Source organism: Phyllostomus hastatus, unplaced genomic scaffold (assembly GCF_019186645.2).
Source record: "Phyllostomus hastatus isolate PE091 unplaced genomic scaffold, TTU_PhHast_1.1 phas_contig_34, whole genome shotgun sequence".
NCBI classification, from domain to species: domain Eukaryota; kingdom Metazoa; phylum Chordata; class Mammalia; order Chiroptera; family Phyllostomidae; genus Phyllostomus; species Phyllostomus hastatus.
Window position 1 is genome coordinate 48155800 of NW_025333857.1, and position 20699 is coordinate 48176498.

General features: G+C 46.6%; 1 protein-coding gene across 1 annotated transcript in view; it reads left to right on the top strand.

Moving 5' to 3' along the window:
* The first annotated feature begins 6524 nt into the window (after window positions 1-6524).
* FRMPD1 (FERM and PDZ domain containing 1) overlaps window positions 6525-20699 on the top strand; it is a 121287-nt gene continuing 107112 nt past the window's right edge. The window contains exon 1 of the mRNA XM_045840804.1: window positions 6525-6807. The gene's annotated coding sequence lies outside the window, so the exon portion shown is untranslated. The remainder of the gene's footprint in view (window positions 6808-20699) is intronic.

A 20699-nucleotide genomic window follows, 5' to 3' on the forward strand; every position in this document is an offset into this window, starting at 1 on the left:
TTTTTTTTTCTCATTGGAATTAAGAGGGGTTGGGCCTAGCCTTTAAAATCTCTTGCAGCTCTAAAACACTGAAATTATGTGTTCATCTTTCCAGTTCTCCGTAACTTTGCACTGAAGGCTAAAAGCAAAGGATTCCCTGTGATTTCTCGTGAAAGGCAAAACTAAAGAGTATGCATGCATAATTTAGTATTGATATTTGTATTATTTAGTCTGATCACAGAAGAAATGGGAGCTGATGTCACAGCCTGTCTTGTTTTCCACTTCAATCCCAAGGGAAGTTTAGGGGCCATTTCTTTTGCCTCGACTTCCCAGACAGCACTGCACACAAACATTCAATGTACACGACCTTCCCATTAGAGAATTAAGTGTTTTCATTTTCATCACTGGGGAGGAATTTGTATTTGCAATGTCACAGATTGACAGATAACTCACAACTGGGAAATAATTTCAACATACAATCACAGGGACCTGCAGGTTCTAATTTATAGGGAGCTATAAGCTTTGGGGATTGAATACTTCAACCCCTTCATTTAATAGATAAGGAAACTGAGGCCAAGAGGAAAGCTAATTAGAGGTAGAGCTGGTTGGCACTAGGGCTCCTCCTTCAGTCCTTTTTCCAATCACAACTTGCAGCTTTCAATACTGACAAATATTTTCATTGATGACCCTCCCCTCAGAGGTGAGAATCAGAATGGGGTGTTGTTCAACCCCATTGTGGGAGGGACAGGATGAAGGGTGGCTGGTACTTGCCAACAGTCAGAGGGCAGCCCTTCTTTCCGTGTTTCCACACCCATCACTAGTAGTTCACCTTGGCTGGGTTATTTTCTAGCTCCACCTTCTCTCCTTCCTCATTCCTTCAGGAGATGAATGTGGTCAGGAGTTCCCAAAATAAACTTGACTTTGAACTGAAGATGAATGGAACAAGAAAGGGACACTTGGGACCTCAGTAAAGATTGCTGTGTGCTAGATGTTAATTGGAGTCCTCACGTAAGCAGATGAGGTAATTTACTTCTAGAAACTGTGGCCCAATAAAAGGCATCTTCAAGAAGAGGGACTTTTTGAATCTTCAAGGATGAGTAGTATTTTGATAACCTTCACCTCACTGGCATTTGCTTTCTATGTTACCCTGTTCTCTGTTCTAATTTTTAGGGCCTGGTGTCTGGATGATTCATGAATGTTGGCTTTCTTTCCAAGTAGACTATAAACACCTTGAGTTGAAAAAACATACATTTTTAACCCTCCAAACAACTGAGCATGGGTATTTAAAAAGGTAAAACTTCAGAAAGTACTCCCTGAGTGGGTGAATGAATGAATGAATGAATGAACTTCATGCCTGCTAACCTTTAGAATTAAAAAATTGGTAGCTTTCTATATTAGGTTGAACAGAAATTGTCCCCCAAAGAAATTTATTAAAAATTCTACATAATATGTTTATATAGGTACTTATTTGTCACTGTTTTTGTACAAGTTGTTTTTGTTTGCCTACATAAAAATTAATTATCTATTTATTTAAAGATTGTATTTATTTTTAGAGAGAAGGGAAGGGAGGGAGAAAGACAGGAAGAGAAACATCAGTGTGTGGTTGCCTCTCACGTGGCCCCCAACTGGGGACCTGGCCCACAACCCAGGTATGTGCCCTGACTGGGAATCGAACCAGCAACCCTTTGCTTCACGGGTCCACACTCAATCCACTGAGCTACACCAGCCAGGGCAAAATCATTTAAATAATTTTAACATATCTTAGGCAAATTTAAATGATGAACTTTAAAATTTACTTGCTTTATTTAAAGCAATATAATTAAATGATACCCTTATTATACTTTCTAAAATAATTTTTTAAAGTTTTTTTTTAATTTTAGAGAGAGAGCAAGGGAAAGACAAAGAGGGAGAGAAACACTGATGTGAGAGAGAAACACCTGTTGGCTGCCTTCTGTACACGCCCCAGCTGGGGAATGAGCCTGTAATCCAGGCATGTGCCCTGACTGGGAATCAAACCAGTGACTATTCAGCCTGAGGGACAATGCCCAACCAACTGAGCCACACTGGCTGGGGCACCCATATTACACTTTTAATAACTCTTTTTCCATCAAAATGTAGAATTAAGGGGAAAAAAAGAAAATAATCCCTCATAAACCCACAACCACTATTGACACATTAGTGATATTTCTTTCAGCCTTTATCCTTTTACCATATACATATATAGTGCACACATAGGTGTGTATATATGTATATATCTACACACATATTATATATGTGTATTTTACAAAATGGATCAAATAGTGTATGCTATTTGAACTTGCATTTTTCATTTATGTCATATTGACTATCTTCCTATATCTTTAAATATTGTTCTAAAATTAATGATAGCTGTATAGTATTCCAATATATGAATGTACCATAATTTATTTAACTAAGCCTCTCTACCTTTGGGACTTAGTTTGCTTCCATATTTTTCCTATAAATAATATTCCAGGGAACATCCTTGTAATACTATCTTCATGTCTATGTAAAAATTTTCCCACTAATAATAATTACATTAAATTCAGAGTTTTCCATTTTCCCAATTACTCAATTTTTTTTTCCTCAGGAAAAAGGTACTGTCGGGCCAAGAGCATAGGTGTCAGATCTTTAGACCTTTGGGAACTACAAAGGATGGGAAATTTTGCTTTTAGAAGAGGTTTGCTCTCTTGCGCTAAAAATTTTTATTATTTTGCTGCAAAAAAGGCTTAATTTTCATGATGTAAGTTAGAGCACATAATAGTTCCCAGCCATCTCCCTGCAGATGTTAGAGAGCTGATTTTGCCACTTCTTCCATTGCACCCCCACTACACAGAAACATGTGTACGTATTGTAGAAATGTGTTTGTATATCTGGGTGTAGTTTCTTGCTTTTCAATAAAAATGCAGTGCCTGTAGGTGCTCAATTCCTATTTATCAAGTGAAAGAAAGAGAAATAAATAATTTTGTATGGATTCAATGACCACAAGCCCACCTCTGTCCTGTTAAGCGTGTCCTCTCACCCCTTGTCAGGAGCCCTTGGAGAAAGCAGGAGTGAGTGAGCACCGTATTTCCTACCTCTACCAGAAATAAAGGGGAGACTACCGGGACCCATTGTCTATGCCCTGCCCCCGACATTTTCAGGGTGAAAGACCTGCCTGATGAATACCCACGAGCATATTTTTGCATCTTAGAAAAAAAAAGAGCTTCCTAAAGGTAGGAATACACTTTGTTCTTGCATATCAAAGTTGAATTGCTATGCACTGTATAAATTGTGAATGAAGGAACATGCCAATCTTCCCATCACATAACGTTTAAGAATTCATTTAGGCCTTAATGTGTGAAACCTTATCCTAACCATTTTCTCAGTAGGTCTCTCAAAAATGTCAGGTCTAAAATGGCCTGAAAGGCCACCCAAGTCTTCCCTGATGCTTGGCCTCCACCACGAATGTCCCTGGTTCTGTGTGAGCATCTCCAATGACAGGGAGCTGGCCAATTTCCTGAGCAGCTCCATCTATCTCTGGAGAGGCAGCTCTTACTGTTAGAGCCAAAAGCTGCCTCTCTGCACCATATTCCCACCAGTTACATCCTCCAGGACGTCAAAAGCAAGTCTGACTCTTCTTCCTCATGGATGCGTAAAAGCAGCTTGGGTCTTCCCTGTTTGTGTTCTCCAAGCTAAACATAATTTTTAGCAAAACTCTCTTAAAATTTTTGTTTCCCTTACCCAAAACTTAACTTTTCCAGTTAGCAATGGTGGACCGATTTATTCTGAGATGTCTGACCCTCTGTCTCCCCTGCCTCCCCAACTCACAGTGAAGGGGACATACTGGGTTCCTGGCAAGGACCTCTGGGAATCAAAGCCAGAGACTCTTTGCTCCTCACTCAGAGATTGTCCCTGAACAAGAAGTGTGTGCCTGGGTTATCTCTCTCTTCCCTCGGGTCTCTCACAGTGGTGGATGGACTTCCCTGATCACCCACTTCAGTTCCTGGCTTTTGCCCTGGGAAGTAAGGGCCAGCTCTGGGAAGTGTTCAGGAAAAGCAGTGTGCTTGCTGTAGAAAGAGCACAGGCTTTGGAGTGGAGGAAGGTGAAGTTTAAGTTCCAGCTCCTCTGTGAAGTTGTTCTGAGCCCTTGTGCAAGATGTTTAACCTTTCTGGGTTTTTGTTTCTTTATCTCTACTAGAGTGAACCGATATCCACTTTAAAGTACTGTTTTAAGGGCTGAATAGGATAATGTACTTAAAGTGCCTGGCTTACGGTGGACTTTCTAGAAATGGTAGCAACTACTAATCAGAAGAAATAACTTTTCACTGGAAAAATGATAGCTTAGTCATACTCTAAATGGGAAAAGTAATTTTTAACTACCACAGTATCTATACATTTGTTAGTCTCATTTAAGGAATCTCTGGTCTCTTATTCATAGTAAATCCTTTTAAAAGAATGACCCATATCCATAGTTCTCTTGTTCTTATTTCCCATTCATTCTGCAGCCCAAGGACAGATCGACCTGCTGACCCACATAGTCTCTGAAATGCCTCTTTTAAGGGAAGTCTCTGTTGCCAAATCCAAGGGACCTCTGTGGGCCTCCGCCCCTCTGCAGCATTTGACACCGTCCGTCACAGGACCCTTTCAGGAAAGCGCTCTCCTCCAACGAGATGCCACATTCCTCTCTGCATGCTCCAAAGCCTCCTTCTGTCCTCCTCCCAAGGCCCACTCCTAAATGGCAGCATTCTTTAAGATTCTTTCCTGGACCCCCTTCTCCTCTATACTCAGGGGCAATCTAATCGGACTTCAACTGCCAGCTTTAGGCTGATGATTTACCACATACAGGGTGGGGAAAAGTAGGTTCACAGCTGTTTGTATGGGAAAGAATATAATCATTAATAAATAACAATAAGAGAATAAACTGTTGTGCATACTCACAACTGCAAACCCACTTCTCCTCCACCCTGTATGTCTCCAGCTCATATTTCTCTCCAGAAACATAGTCCTGTATATCCAACCCCCCGCCCCTTGACTACATCGTCTTCTGGCATGTCCCTTGGGTACTTCACACTCCAGTTGCTCAATGTGGAGCCAATTCTCTTCCCCTCCTAATCAATCTTAACTCCCGGGCGCTGTTGTCTAGTGACTAACGCCGCCATCCAGTTCCTCCAGTTGCTAGAGCCAGAAATCTGGGAGTCAGACCTGATTCTTTTCTCTCCCTAAGGTGCTCTGATCTAACTAACCACCAAGTTCTATCAATTCTGGCCCCTTAGTGTCTCTACAGTTTAGTGTATTCCTTCTGTCCCCTCTGCCACTATTTCCGCTTGGGCCAGCCAACAGCTGGTCTTTTTTCTTTTGCCTTCTCACTGCTAGTGAATTTTCTACCCTGTGATCTAAGTCAACTTTCTCAATATAATCTTTATAATGTTAGTCTCTAAATTAATAAATGAAAATGCTTTAATTTATTTCCTGTTGCCTCCAGGAAAAAGTACGAATGCCTGTTGAGAAGGCGTTTTATTGATCTAGTTTCTATTTTCCTCACTAGTGTCAGCCTGTTCCCCTCCGCTTCTCTCTCTGGTGCCTCTTCTTCATTCTTCCTCCGCCCTCCTCTTCTCCCTCCCACACTCCCACCTCCAGCCCCGTGTGCTGCAGCTGGCTGTTTCCGAGCTCACCAAACCCTCAGCCCTGGGCCTTTGCATGCGCTTGGCTTTTTTTTTTCTAATTAAAATTCTCTTTTCTACCTCTTTGTCAGGCTAACTCTTCATGTTATTCAGAAATCACCTTGGCTTTCACCTCCTTCAAAGAGTATCTACTAGTTCAGTTAAAAGGAATATGCCACCGTCGGCCCTTTTGTCGTAACAAGTACGCCGCAGTAATACCAGATGTTGACACCGTGGGGAACTGGTCTGAGGGATCCGTGGGAACTCTCTGCACTATTTTTGCAACTTTGCTTAAACTATTCCAAAATAATAAGGTTCTTAAAGAAAGAGTCTCCTCTGACTCTCCTGTGCCTGCTCAGCTGCTGCTTCTGTGTATCTACAAGACAGACCTGTGCTTCCTCCAGTGAGGGTGTGGAAGCACTTAGCACAGTATCTCGCCTTTGTCCGTGTGCCCGTCTCTTCCACTGGAAAACGATAGAATCATTTCTTACGTATTTTTGCACAGTGCCTAGCAAATGGGAACTGTTGGATGAGTATCTCCTAAGTAAATATTTGTTGTTAGATAAGTTGATTTGGGGTGATAGTACCAGAGCTTTTGTTGTAGAGCGATATGAAATTACAGGCCTGGAAGAAAAGAACTTCAAAGTCTCAGGCATCATGGGTGACTGGTAGCCCCCGCTTGCTTCTCAGCAGGGTGGATTTGGCGGACATGAAATGATGGATACACCTGAACGTCGCATGTGTCCCTACACGCCGAGTGTGTTTTCAAGGGAGTCACATGACTTCTTCCTCTGCAAGTAAAGAGCACTCCCCCCGGCTGAGCTGGGTTAGTTCACCCGGGTGAGCCTCGCAGGCTGCTGGCCCGTCCCAGGAGGGTGTGGCCGTGTGGGAGAGCACAAAAGCCAACCAGGGCAGAGCACAAGAACCGGCTGGCAGAGCAGTGACACCGTGGGGCGATGAATCCCCAGGTCAGCCATTCTGGTCCCAGCTCTTTCATGAAAGAACTATGTGACCTTGGACAAGTGTCTTCCTCTTCGTAAGGTCCAGCGTCCATGTGTGTACAATGAGGGCTTGGACTGGCTGGTCTCTGAAGTCCCGTCCAGGATCGATGCTCCGGGATTCTGTGACCCCTATGGATGAAGACTGTGAACACCAGCAGGAAGAGGCAGGTAAGTGTGTGTGAGAAAAATGTGGCATCTAACCACCAGTTCCAGGCCAGCAGCAGCCTTCGGCAAAAAGGAACCAAGCTAGGACGGAGGTTTGTTTAAGTCACCCTGGAGGACAGAGACCTGGGGGCACAATAGCTCACCAGATCCAGGCCTGTCAGAAGCAGCGTTGCCAGGGATTGGAGTTGGGGTCAGTGCAGTGGCAGACCTGTTGTCACATTTGGCAAAGGTTTTGATGCTTTTTGGCCAGTAGCTGTGATTATTTCCTTTGTACTGAAATTATCCAAAATTTGAACACTGGAAATGGTGTAAGGAGAACCGCCTGGAACTTGGCTGAGGAAGGAATGCCAGCAATGCGGGGATTTTGAATGGAGCTGTTAAGTGGGTGAGTTGAAATGATCTGGAGTTTGAGGCTATGAATTATCAAATCGTGGAAATCCAGAATTGCTCTAGACAAGTGGAACAAAATCCAGTTTATATGGAAGTTTACCTGTCTTAAATGGGCAGTCGTGGCTTTGATACTCATATGAAAGGCAACCTGGGAAGCATGAAGAAAATTACATATTTACCTAATTGAATAAATACACTAAAACTAACTGCCACTAGTTAGAGAAGTTAGGGTGAGTAGAGAAGAAGGTAACATTATGATTTTTAAAAAATCCTGGGAACATTCCTTTTGCTCACTGCTTACTCATGCCAGAATTTCTGAAAGGTGTGTGGGAACTCCTGCCTTTGTCTCTGAAAGAACGGGAAGTATGTGGGCATGAGGTATGCTCAGGAGCTGGGCTTCTGGCTCAGGGCGACTCCTTTCATACCTGGTCCTTCCCCTGTGTCTTCACCAAGAGTTTCCTCACCTTCTTAGAAAAATACTTCCCTGATAATTCACTTGGGTTCAGAGGAGGGTGATGGCTTCACCTCTCGAAGGTATTCGATTTGAATCCTTGTGAACAAAATACCAGCCAAACATTAGTGCGGAGAAGTGTCACTTTTGGCCATTAGCGTCGAGGTGGGCCAGGAGAAAAGAAAAGCACCCCCCTCCCCACCCCGTGCCCCTGAGAGATGAGGGAACCAGCCAGTTGCAGAGAGAGAGTTAAGAGAAATGGGCCAAGCTTCAGGCCCTCAGGAAGAGAAGCCAAAACACAAAAATAGTAATAGTTAGATTTATGGAGTATTTCCTCTGTGCCAAGCAGGGTTCTAAATAATAATTATTGCAACCAGAATTATATTAATAATTCTCACACCAGCTCTCAAAGGCACACTCTTATTTCCAGTTTCTAAATGGAAAACACAGGTACAGAGACGTTGAATATTCACCCAAGTTGCAGAGCCAGGATACAAGCCCAGGCAATTGGGCTGCAGAGTCATTGCTGTTAACCACCCAGGCCCTGGTGCATACACAGCCTTTCAGGGTTGCACATGACTCTTATTCTCTATCTCCAGCATCCGGCCTGGGGCTGGGAAGATAATGGGCTTTGCTGAGTGGCCCAGAACTGAACAGACACAAACAGACTCAGCCTGTGCCCAATCCTGGTACCTGGAGTGTGTGGGAGGCTCTGTTTGGCTCAGTACAGTACCTGAGCAGTGGAATGCTAGGAAGTCTTTGGGGCTTGGCAGCCAAAGCCCAGTCCAGGGAGCTGACATGGGATCACAGGGAGGATTTTCCCTCACTGCACAGAAAGGGGGAGGAAAACCTCGGGTACTCAGGAGCAGAGCTGAGGGATGTGACGAAGCAGCCTGCTCACTCCTTAGCGCACACTGAGAACTCAGCCCTGGGTTGGGCGCTGGCCATTGCCGATGCAGGGTTGGGTTGTGCACGTTCCTTGCCCCGGAGGAGCCCCCTGCTAGCAGTGGGAAGGGCTGCCTATCTGATAGAACCCTGGAAATTGCCTTAGATCCCTGTCCTGCATTGTAAAGGCAGGCAAGGTTAATTATAAACCATTTTGTCTGTCTTGGTGGAGTTTTAAATATTCAGCTCCGTGCCCACTAAGTGGATTCAGGAGATGGGTTGGGTAACTCTCCGACCCCTGGATGAACTCTCTGGATCAGTGAGGTGGGGGCTCAGATGATGGCAAGGCTGAGAAGACAGAACTTGCGGAAGGACTCCACAGCAGAAATGGCTGGAGAAGAGGAAGGAGAAGGAATGAAAAATAGCTGCTCTTACATTCGCAGAACATGAGGACCTGTCTATCCCAGTAGGGAGAAGAGGGCATTTATTCTCTGTGTGAGCCATGAAGCCTTCTTTGGAGTCAGGTCTCTTGCAGGACGAGGACACTGCGGTTGGTAGGCCAGGGACTCACTCAGCGAGACAGTGATGTCTGGTTGGCCTGTGCCATCCCCGTTTATGCACGGCGTGCAGGTGTCAGTGCTTACATTGCCTTGCTCCTCTGCACGAGGCATCCTGGTCTGGACGATACATATTACTGTCATGCTACCCATGGACGAAACACACCTGCATTTTTCTGGCGGGCCTGAGGTGTGGATTTTAAGGCCAAAGGGATGTTGGGATGTAAACACCACTGGCTGGATGGCTTTCTCCTGTTGCCCCCATGTCTGATTATGGACAAAATGCTTCCTTTTCCCCTCCTAGCTTGGCCCAGAAAAATAGAAGACTAAAATTTACTTTCAAAATTAATAAAAAACAAAAGAGATCTCTTTTAAGGTAGAAAAACAGGGTAGAAATGCATTGCATTCTTGTCGCAGGTCCACTTGGCTGCCTCCATTTAGAGCTATCAGTTCTTGAGTCTTTTAGCTTGCCTCCGCCCAGAGTTCTGGGGCACACAGCTGGGAGAGCCTGGGGTGGGGGGCTGGGAAGAACCACAGATGAATGGTAGGGGGCTCAGCCCCTCCCACATCCTGCTGGACTATGGGACCCTGAGGTGGTAGTCCTGGAGGTGTCCCCTCCTGGCTCCTGGGGAAGGGAAGGAGAAGAGTTATTTTCTCCTGTGGAGTCGCCGTTGGAGGTCCACTTGCAGCACCATCACCATGAAGGTAGCAGTCATTAGGGACTTGCAAAAGAGTCGAGGGGAAGGAAAGAAAAGGGTGTTTCATGAAGTCTAACCGAGCATCGCCTTGCTCATTAGCAGCAATCAGCTCGGTTATGTGGCCTCGTTCACAGAGGGGAGGGGAAAAAGGATGTGAGGGAAAGGCCTTTCTTTTATGTCCTCTCCCCTCTCCCACCGTCGCTGGTGCCTCTGCCCGGGTCTGCGCTTCCATCGCCGAGCCCCTCAGACAAGGCCTGTGACTGTGTGGGACCCTAACAATTGGTCTGTCACAGACGCATTTTGGGCTGTTTAAACTGACTTGTCGCCTCGTCCCTTTGGGTGCAGACAGAGATAAGGAGGATTATTAATAGGCAATTATTGAGCATTAGGCCTGTCATAGATGGTGAAGGGAATTACAGGGTCAAGGATTTATAGTCCAAATTCAAAGAGATGTAAAAGAAATGAGAAACCTCAAATACTGTTTAGGTTTTGATGTTGGAAGCTCATTGCTTCAAAGATCTAGAAGGCTGTAATGAAACCACGCCAGCTCTTTGTTTCCAATTTCCCAACATAAAACAGCTAAAGATCACTGAATAAATTAATTAGAGAGCGAGGGTGTGCTTCTTCATGGAAGTTTTCTCTGAGAAGCTTGCCACATCAGGGAGGCACGGGTCACGGCTTCTGTGAATCAGTTGCAGAAGGAGCCAGGCTGGCCTGGAGCTGCCGAAGTGGAGGCAGGGCGGCCGGTTCTCGTGCTTCCGTCCACGCACACCCCCCAGGTCACACGGGCCACACGGCGGTCTGGGAACGTCTTCCCTGCAGGGTGCTCGCTGGTGTTCAGTTTCTTCTGATAAACTGCCTCATTCTCCTTGTCAAACCCTCTCTGAAACTGGGAATAAATTCTGGGTCGATTAAATAACATACCGATGATTTCAGAGACATGCCATAACCTGCCTGTGGGGACTGTCGAACTCGTGCAAAAGCCTTCAAAATGCTAACCTCTCGGGGCTGGGGACCGACTCCAAGGGCACTGGCATTGCTCAAGACTTTGTTTGCTTTTCCCAGTCATGCCTGGGGACCGACACCAGCAATGACTCATCAGTCTTAAAAGCAACCACACTCGTAACTTTGTAGTAACAGGAACACTGACTGACAGCATTTAAGTTTCAATAAAAATAGTACTTAAAATGTATTGAGGGCATGTTGTGTGCTAATCTTGCACTGAGAGCTTTACATGCATTGTCTTGTTTAATCCCCCAATAGTAAGTATTATTATGTAGACCTTATATTATTATTTGAAATTTACCGATCAGCATTATTAAAGCCCAAACTGTCTCCAGAATTCCTGACCAGACATTCAGCAGTCAGTTCAGCATCTCTGGTTGGGTGTTTCATAGGCATCTCAAGTTTAAAATGTCCTAGACTTGGCTCCTAATATGTCCCTTCTCACTCCCCTGCACCCAGTGCACTTGCGCCCCTTCAGTCTCCCTCCTCCCCGGGAATGGCCACTCCAGCCTCCAAGCTGCTCGGGCTAGAACCCTTGGGGTCAGCTTGACTCACCTCTTTCACTCAGTCCCACATTCAGTCTGGTCAGCACATGCTGTCGCTGCCCCTTCAGGCTATGGGGTCTGTGCAAAAGGTGCCCAGCCATGCATATGAAAAATAGAGACAGTTATTGAAGAAGACACAGATACAAGAAACATTGTACATGGGACAATGATGCCTCAGTCCCCTTCAAAGTAGGCACCTAGGGACCTCACACAGTTCTCCCAGTTGCCATCAGCTGCCCTATTGTATTTTCCTGAATCTCATTGATGGTCTGAAATTTCTTCCCTAAAACTAAAAGGTGATTTTCATTTTGGGAAAAGCCAGAAGTGGCAGGGCATCAAATCTAGGCTGTAGGGGGCTGAGTCATCTGGGTGATTTGATGTTTCGCCAAAAAAACTCTGCACGAGATGTGCCTGCAGGAGCAGGCATGTTGTTGTGATGAAGCTGCCAGTCACCAGTTGCCCAAAGCTGTGGCCTTCTGAATCATCTGAATAGTTTCCATGGAGGAATGGTCAAGCTTAATGCAAAACTTGATGCAGATTTGTTGCTCTACTAGCTCAGTCATTTTTTAATGTGACGGCCACACAGTACATGTGCTCGCTCAGCGGTGTCTACCACCCCCACTGACTAGTACAGTGCAGTTTTCATTGTTCACACATGTGCATTCCAGTCCACTCTCCATGGCTGCCAGGTTATATCAATGTCATGCAAATTGTTCTCAAATTAACAATGGCTGGAATTTTTCAGGCCAGACCTTGTGTATCAGCATCTGACCACCTCTCGCTCCTCCACAACTACCACCGTCCTCTCTCACCTCGACGGTTGCTCCTTCTGCCCTCCCCGCCTCCAAGTCTGTCCTCACCCCAGGAACCAGAGTGCTCCCGTTAAAATGCAAGTTCAAAACTTCCTGTGGCTTCCCAGCTGACTCAGAGTGAAAAATCAAAGGCCTTACAATGGCTCCAAAGCCTCATCAGGGGCCAGTTCCTTTTCTGATCTTTACCTTTAGTTCGCAGGCCCTGAATGTTGTGCCGTCTCTGTGTGTGTATGAATCTGTTCCCTTGTCTGGGGAGGGTCCATGGGGCTGTCACCAGATCCTTGAAGGACTGAAAATCTTCCCAACACATAAGAAATACTGCTTAGAGGAAGCCTGCCACTTGAAAATCCAATTTTAAGAAGGGATTTAAATTCAAATTGTAAAATAATTCAAAGAAAGTTCTTTATTTGATGAATGGAATCACTTAGAATGGCTTCTACATTTACAATACGGTGAAATGGATGAAATTAAATACATGCTCTTATTTTGGTGAACTCTTTGTGACCAAAGCGTATCACTTCTCAGGGGACTCAGGGCAAAGCCTACCACAAGAAAATTTACGTGTAACAAAAAGCTGTTTGAGCCTGTGGCTAACAGTTCTCTTCTTTCAAATACCATCAAAGCTTTGTGCGGAGCTTTGGCCTGCTGTGTGTAGTAGGTGCTGTGTTTGGAAACAGTTTTGACACATCTCCGTGCACACAGCCTACTGCCCACACACGAGTAACTACTGCCCTCGATGCCTGTCTTCTGTACGCCTTTGTCCCTTTACTCCTCGTCCCAGAACGTGCAGCATCGCACAGATGCGATTTTAATGAGACTGGACCCAGAGTGATCCTCCGAGCCAAGGAGAGAGACCAGCGGTAACTGCAGGTGGATCAGCCTAGAGATGGGTTCTTAAGTCCATGAGACTCCGGCGCTGCAATTCTCTCCTACACTCGGCCCAGCATGTGTGCGAAATATGCCTAAGTCCTTGTCTTTCCCTCACCCCTTGACCATGGATACACCTAGAGGCCATGGCCTATATCCCAGGGGTGTTATGTGGATTAACCACGAAACCATAATTAACTGCAAAGTAAACATTAATCATTGTTATCACCATCAGTTCCGGTCTAGGTTTCTGACCTAGAGAGGGGACCTGCTCTCACACCGGCTCTCACCAGAAGTTAAGAGCACACCACAGACGTGTCAGGGGTGTGTCCTCCTTCTTAGTATTGAATGTGTTAGGAGCACTTCAGAGTGTATTTCAAAGTGCCTGAGTTCCTACTGGACAGGTGTCCTGCTTATCACTGGCCCAAACATCAGAAGGACCGCCGTGGCCCTGACTGGTGTGGCTCAGTTGGTTGAGCATTGTCCTGCAAAATGAAAGGTTGTTGGTTCGATTCCTGGTCAGGACACATGGCTGGGTTGTGACCCAGTCCCCGGTTGGGACGTGTGAGAGAGGCAACCATCAATGTCTCTCTCAGACATCAATGTTTCTCTCCCTCTCTCTCTCTCTTTCTCCCTTTCTAAAAATAAATAAATATTTTTTTAAGGAAGAAGAACTGCCATGAACAGAAAATGCAGATTTATTTGAAATGCAGTTCGGCCTGAAGGGAAGAACTAGAACCACTAGGGAGGCACACGTCAGCCCCAAGGTGGGAAGGACTTCCACAGCTGGAGCAGTTTGACTATGGAACCAGCCACCTGACAAAAAGCAGGGCATTTTTTCTAGTCATGGAAAAGTTTAAGCAGAGCTAGATGACTTGTTATTTTCAAATAATTTATCGATTGATTACCTACCCAGTGCCGGCCACTGTCCTGAGTGCTAGAGGAACCCAAATGTGAACTAGGCAGGTCCAGTGCTCTTAGAGCGTTTCTGTTATAAAGGGGAAGATGAAATCCACCCACCCACCCACCCATCCATTCATCCATCCACCTACCCACCCACCTTCCCATCCATCCACCCATCCACCCATCCATTCATCCATCCTTCCATCCATCCACCTACCTACCCACCCACCTTCCCATCCACCCACCCACCCATCCATCCACCATCCATTCATCCATCTATCTATCCATCCAATGAATATAAATTGAGCACCTACTATGTGACAAGCATTATAGCACCAAGGATACAGCAATGAACAAAACAAAGATTTTAGTTTCTCACAGGTGGTAGATGAGGTTGGCAATAAGAACAACTAAAGCATAAAGTTAATGTCACCCTGTGAGAATGAAATTAGGAAAATGTAACACAAAACAAATAAAATCCTGTGGCTAGTGGGGGTGTAATTACAACTAAGAAAGCTTAAGTGTAACAAATCCTATTATTCCTTGACAGCTCTGACAACTGCTGGTGTCAGAGGGGTGGTCAGCCTGCAGCTAGGATGCAGGGTCAGAGGAAGAATATCTGTGAATTTGCTCCTGGAGTCATTTGAAGTCAGGCTAGTGGATCAGGGACTGAAGACATCAGGCTGTCACAGCTCAGCGACACTGGCCAGTGAGATCCTTCAACTCATTTTCTTTCAAGCCCCTCCTTTTTTTCTGGCTAACTCCTACTCACCTTTGGGTTTTAACTTACAAGTAACTTCCCTGGAAAAAGCCTCATCAGTATTCTCATGGCACTATGTGTTTCTCCTTCAGGGTGTTTGTCACAGCTATAGTTTATTATTGCTCCTGCCTTCCCCACTAGACCGGAAGCTGCATGAGGGCAGAAGCCCGTCAGTCTGTTCCCCACTGTATCCCACCGGCTGGCACATCGGGACACTCAGTAAATATATGTTAAGTGACTGAATAAATAAATGCAAGGCTGAATGAACGTGATTTCCCGGGAGTTGTTTTTTTCCTGTAAGGGAAGGGTGCTCCGAGTAGAGAGATGACTTCCATTTCTGGAAACCTTGGAGACTTCACTCTTACGGCAGGATCCTAACGCAGGACAGAAGGTGTGAGTGAGTGGGAAGTGAGCTGTGGAGCTTCAGAGATGCGATCACCATGACGGAAGTGGGTAGAGAACGGGGGGCGCCGGACCTGCGTCTCAAGTCTAAGATGAGATTGGGGTTTGACGTGTGCAGCTGAGAGTGGAGGGGAAAGGTTATTCTCGCCAGAAACGGACAGCGTGAGTAATGATGTCAAGTCTGGAATTCAGAGTGTGTGTGTGGGGGGGGGGGGGGCGGGGCAGTAATGAGACGTGACACGGGGAAGGCAGCATGGGATCCCAACGAGACAGGCAGGGTAAAGAGTTTGGACTGCTTTTCCTGTTGACAGGCGTTGCCGTAGAGGGGATCTGTACATTGAATGTGGGGGTGGGTGGGGAGTCCATTACTTCCGTAGTGTTCCGAAAGAAATGGTGTGTCCAGTGCCAAAGACTGGACGAGCCCAGGAGAAGGCCAGCTGGCTGTCCCTGTAAACACCTTCACAATGGGGTCTCACCACGGTGGTCTACAGGGTCCAGGTCTGGCCCTGTGCTTGCCAGGCTCGGAGATCTGACTGGTCAGCACTCCAGGGTAGAGCTCAACTCACAAGGCTACTTACTGTATATAACCAGGATGCTAATTTAGTAATTTACAGGGAAAACGGGAATTGCTAAAAGTATTGAATGCTGATTCTAGCCCTGTAAACAGGCCGTGTAAGTGGTCATATTGTAATTAGGTGTCAGTTTATTGAATCACAATGAGAAGTGTAGTCTCGAAAGGATGCCTGAGTCCAGTGGCTTGTGTACTCATTTCCTGTCGGTGGCCCTACCAGGGAAGTCGAACTAAAATCAGACCGCTTGATAAGCTTGGAGAGAGGACAATGGGGAAATCATTAAAAGGGTGTTTAGAGACATCTGACTCAGACGCCTCTAGCAGGAAGATACATGTCATCAGGATCACCTAGGTCAGCAGAGCCCCTCTGCCCGGATGGCATTGGATGATGGGCGGCGCCAAGGTCTGCTCCTCTGACTGCATTCCTTGCATTTTCATGGCTGGCCAACCTCCCTTCTGGCTGGGGCGCTCCTTCTTCCAACCAGATGTCATCAAATCCTTCTAGGCTGAGAACCATTCTTTTTTTTAAGATAACTTAGCAAATCTCTGCTGTCCTCAGTTGTGTGTTGATGTCCTAGTTGAACTCCCAGAGGACAACCTTATTTCTATTTCTTTCAAGATCACTCACTGACAATGCTGACAATGCTTTCCAGCCTCGAGATTCTGGAGCACCCCAAGTCCCACGCAGCTCAAAACAATCTTATTTAACATTGTCTGAAGTTCACAAACTAGGTAAAACCTCAGCATAGGACACATTCCGTTCCATTTGTGTGCTTCTTTGCAATCAAAACACATGTTTGCTTCTGCTATTGTATCCCATCATTCTGAAAAATCTAGAGGTAAAGAAGGCAGGGACTGCAGTTGCTCATCGTCACGCAGTTAATAAGAGTCAGAGACAGAGCTCAGACCCCCAGGCCACTTTCTAGTACATCTTGCTGTGCATCGTGTTATTAGACAATAATACTATTGTTTATCTACTTGAAGGTCAAGCACAGAAGTCAGATGCTGAGGCATCATGAAAGCCATGACTGAGAATGCTACTGTTAGAACCAGGGGTTGACTAGCAGTAGAAAAGCCCAATCTCATGCCTACATCGAGAATCAAAACACTTTCTTCCCAGCACTGCTGGACACATGAGGATACATTCTTATTTTGTCTTCCTTGGCCTAGACTTCACACAGAGCGTCCCTCCTTTGTGATAATGACCATTACTGAGGACCCACGTTGTGCCCGCTTGGGACTAGGTACATCATTTTGCTCATAACAAGCTCGAAGACCATATTGTCTCCATCCTATACCCCAAAAACTGTAACCCTACAAGGTTAAGCAACTTGCCCAAGGTCACTCACTAATGCATGAGGGACATGGGGCTTTAAGGTGCATCTCTTAGCATGTGAAACCCAAGCCTTTCCCACTGTGCCATGCTGACCCTCAATACATTCAAGCCTCTGAAGGAGAGGCTACAGTTCAGGCCTCTCCTTCAGAGGCCTCTCCTACAGTTCAGGCCTCTTTCACCCTCCAGTCGTGCTGGACGGAGTGTGAGGACAAAGGCAGAAGAAAGGTGGGAGGGTGTTGCCTTTGGTATGTCCTAGAGCCAGGCTGCTTGGCTTCAAATTCAGGCTCCACCACCTGCCAGCCATGTGACCTGGAGCAGGTCTTACCCCTCTGTGCCTGGCTCCTCTCTTGTAAAATGAGGATATCAATAGTGCTCACTTTATAGGGTTGTTGTGAGGATTTAATATATTAATATAACTATAGTTGTTAGAAAAGAATCTGGCACACAGTAAGTGCTCAGTAAAATGACCCATGATTATCTTTTGATCAAAATGAGCTATTGATCTCAATCCAGTTTGACCCCTTCATGGTATTGGGTAGACACTATAGCCTCATTAATTCCATGATTGTAAGCCATCTCTTGAGGTGGGTTGCTTTCCTGATGGGTCACCTTAACAACCTTAATAAATTATCTTAACTAAAGCAAATATCAGACCTCATCTAGAATTTCAGAGTCACACCACAGGTGGTCCCTACATTCTGCCTCTATTACACCCTCTTCCCCCTTTCTCTAGAAATGCCAGCTGAAAGTGACTACGAATCTAACAAAGAGCTGCCTTACTGAGGGTCCCAGCAGCCCTCTGGTCTTCGGCCCCTCCCAGAGAGCCCCTTCTCTGTGTGTGTTGGAACGCAGCAGGCTCCCGAGGCCTGAGCTGGCAGGAAAGGGTGGGGCAGTTTCAGCCGACTCCAGAAAGGAAACCAAGTCTGTCCACACAGACAACTGCTGAGCAATTAAACTGGTGCAGGAGCTAATTAGGGGCTGTGAACGGGATGCCAGTGCTCTGAGGTGCCACATGAAATGCCAGATAACGACAGCCTTGGGCAGGAATCTTCTGTGACCTGGAATTGGGTGACCGAGGTGACAGGATTAAAACAAAAGGACAAAACACCTGCAAGACAAATTATTCTTTCAAACTGAATCTTTAATACAGCTCAACTTCAGAAATAGCGATGCAAATCAGGGCAAGGAACAGTGCTGGACATTTCGGGGACACGAGGGGGTGGCACTCAGTCCCTGACTCAAGGGTGCCCTCCATCTGCATTGCCACTTTTCAGCAGCACCTACGGCCCCTCTCCCCCTACTGTCGCAGTCCCCTCCCGACTGGTCTCCCCACTTCTTGTCTTTCCTCAGCTGCAATCCGTACAAAATAACTTCGGTCTCGTAACCCTCCGTTCAGAATGGCTTCCTGTTGCTTACACACGGAGCGCAACTATCTTACCAATGTTTCAAGATCCCGAGGACTGGTCCAAATGAGCCTCCGTAGGTTTCTCTCTAATTGCGCTCCTCTCCTCCCCCGTGTCCCCTGCACGCCAGCCTTCCTGCTCTGCTGCAGCTCCCTCACACGCGCCTTCTCCCTCCTCTCCCCATCTCCCTGCCTCCCCTGACTCTGTTATGTGGCACAGCGTGACTTCCCTTTCCTGTCTGACTGGAGAGACAGCGATCACCTTTCAAGGTTCATCTCCAATGCCACGTCTTCCCTAAAGCATCCCGTGATGTTGGTCCCCCATATGGGATGCTCGATCCCCACGTTGTCCTCCATTGCATTTGTCCAGCCTTCCCTCATGTCACTGTGTCACCAAATTAACCTCCTGCGAGTTCCCTTGGGGAACTGGTCCCGTGGCTGGGTCTGTCGTGTTCCTCTCCCACGGCATGGCTAGTGCGATAGTCATCGGGCGGGATTGGTCATACTGAACACAATGGAGGAGAGAAATAAACCCAGCCCGGAGTGACTAATGTAAGCCAAAACGCCAGTGGGATTGAATTTGGGTTGGAGAGAGGATGAATACATTCCAAATAGAAAAGACTGGGGCCCTGACCAGCGAGGCTCAGCAGGTTGGAGCATCGCCCTGTAAATCGATGGGTCACGGGTTTGATTGCTGGTCAGGGCACAGGCCTGGGTTGCAGGTTCGGTCCCAGTCAGGGCATTTGTGAGAGGCAACCGGTCCACGTTTCTTTCCTTCCCTCTCGCCCTCCCTCCCCCTCTAAGCACGTCCTCAAGGGAGAATTAAAATTTTTTTTAAAAGGCTGGGACAGGTTTCATTTTTTCTTGTAAACCTTCCCTGGCGGTGTGTGTTCCTCCTGCACCTGCCTCCACAGTGGCATTCACAGCCCAGCGCTGTGATCACATGCCTCTGTGTCTGATTTATCTACTAGCCTGGAAGAGCCTTGAGGGCAGGGACCAAGCCTTAATCCTTATGATGACCTTTTACCCAGTTTAGCGCTTGGCACATAGTAAGTGCTCAACAAACATTTATGGGGGGAGAGAAAAGAGGGTGGGAGGGAGGGAAGGAAGGGGGCCTTATTGGTGCAGAGATGGGGGAGCGTGACGGCTACAGAGAAACTGCATCCAAAGAGGTACAGTCACATGTGGGGACCCTGCCATACTGTGTTGACGGGTTAGCTTGATACGATGAGGGTGCTCACTGGCTCACGCGCTATATACTGCTTTTCGTCGGTGCTCACACTGAGTAAATAAGAATGAACAATCGCCTTGCACTCCTGGCTCCTTTGGTCCTCCTCTCTCCCCCACAGTCTGGAACTGGGGCTGGGACTCGTTCCCGAACCTCAGATAACAGGGAGGGGGTGGTTGGCAGCTGTACTCCACCCCCACTCCGTGGCAGCGTGGCTGTGATTGCTGGGGGTTTCACTAACACAAGGGAAGGTAGCTTAAAAAAACAAAGCAAAGCAAAACAAAACAAAACAAAACAAAGCCTTCCAGATCCGGCCGAAAATCCTTTTCCCTCCCTTCTACAGGAATAGGCACAGTTGGGGGGAGGGGAGGGGGTTCACGTGGACCAGGTGGGGGGACAGAGCACCGCGGAGGGGTGGGAGGAGCGGCCCCGCTGGCAGCGGAGGGCCAGGCAGAGCTGGCCGCTTCGCCGCTTACAGGGCGCGCACCTTCAGACCAGCGCCTTGGTCCCTGAGGCTCGTTTTCCTCCTCTACAGAATGGAAATGAACGCCATGTTCTCCATAGGACTGTGGGGAGAATTAAATAACATGTGCCATGGGTAACTTAGTCCAGTGTCGGGCACAAAGGAAGCCCTAAGTAAGCGTTAGCGGTTGATCACCACAATTACTTAAAAAATAAAAACAAACAAACAAACAAACAAACTACGTGGGGTAAGGGTTCAAGGGCTTAGCAAAGTAAAATGCTGTTGTGTGATGTTTCAGCAATCCTGTTAGGTGTTTCCGCTGTCTGGTGGAGCAGTTAGTTTTAAAGCACATGGTATTCCTTGAAAACTCCTGTTTTTATTTTATCCCGTTCACATGCCTGTATTTACGTGCTATAGAAAGTGTAGCACAGTTACTTCACTTCCTTAGCGATATTGCCAGCTGATCTCCCAGTGCCCCAGGGCCGGTGTGCTAGGAGTGCATGGTGACGTGCCTTCTTTACTATAACGTTTTAAAGAGTGTGTGTTTGTAATAGCTTCGCAAGAACTGTGCAACTTGAACTTCAAAGAACCCAGGTGCAAATAGACAACATGCTATGCTT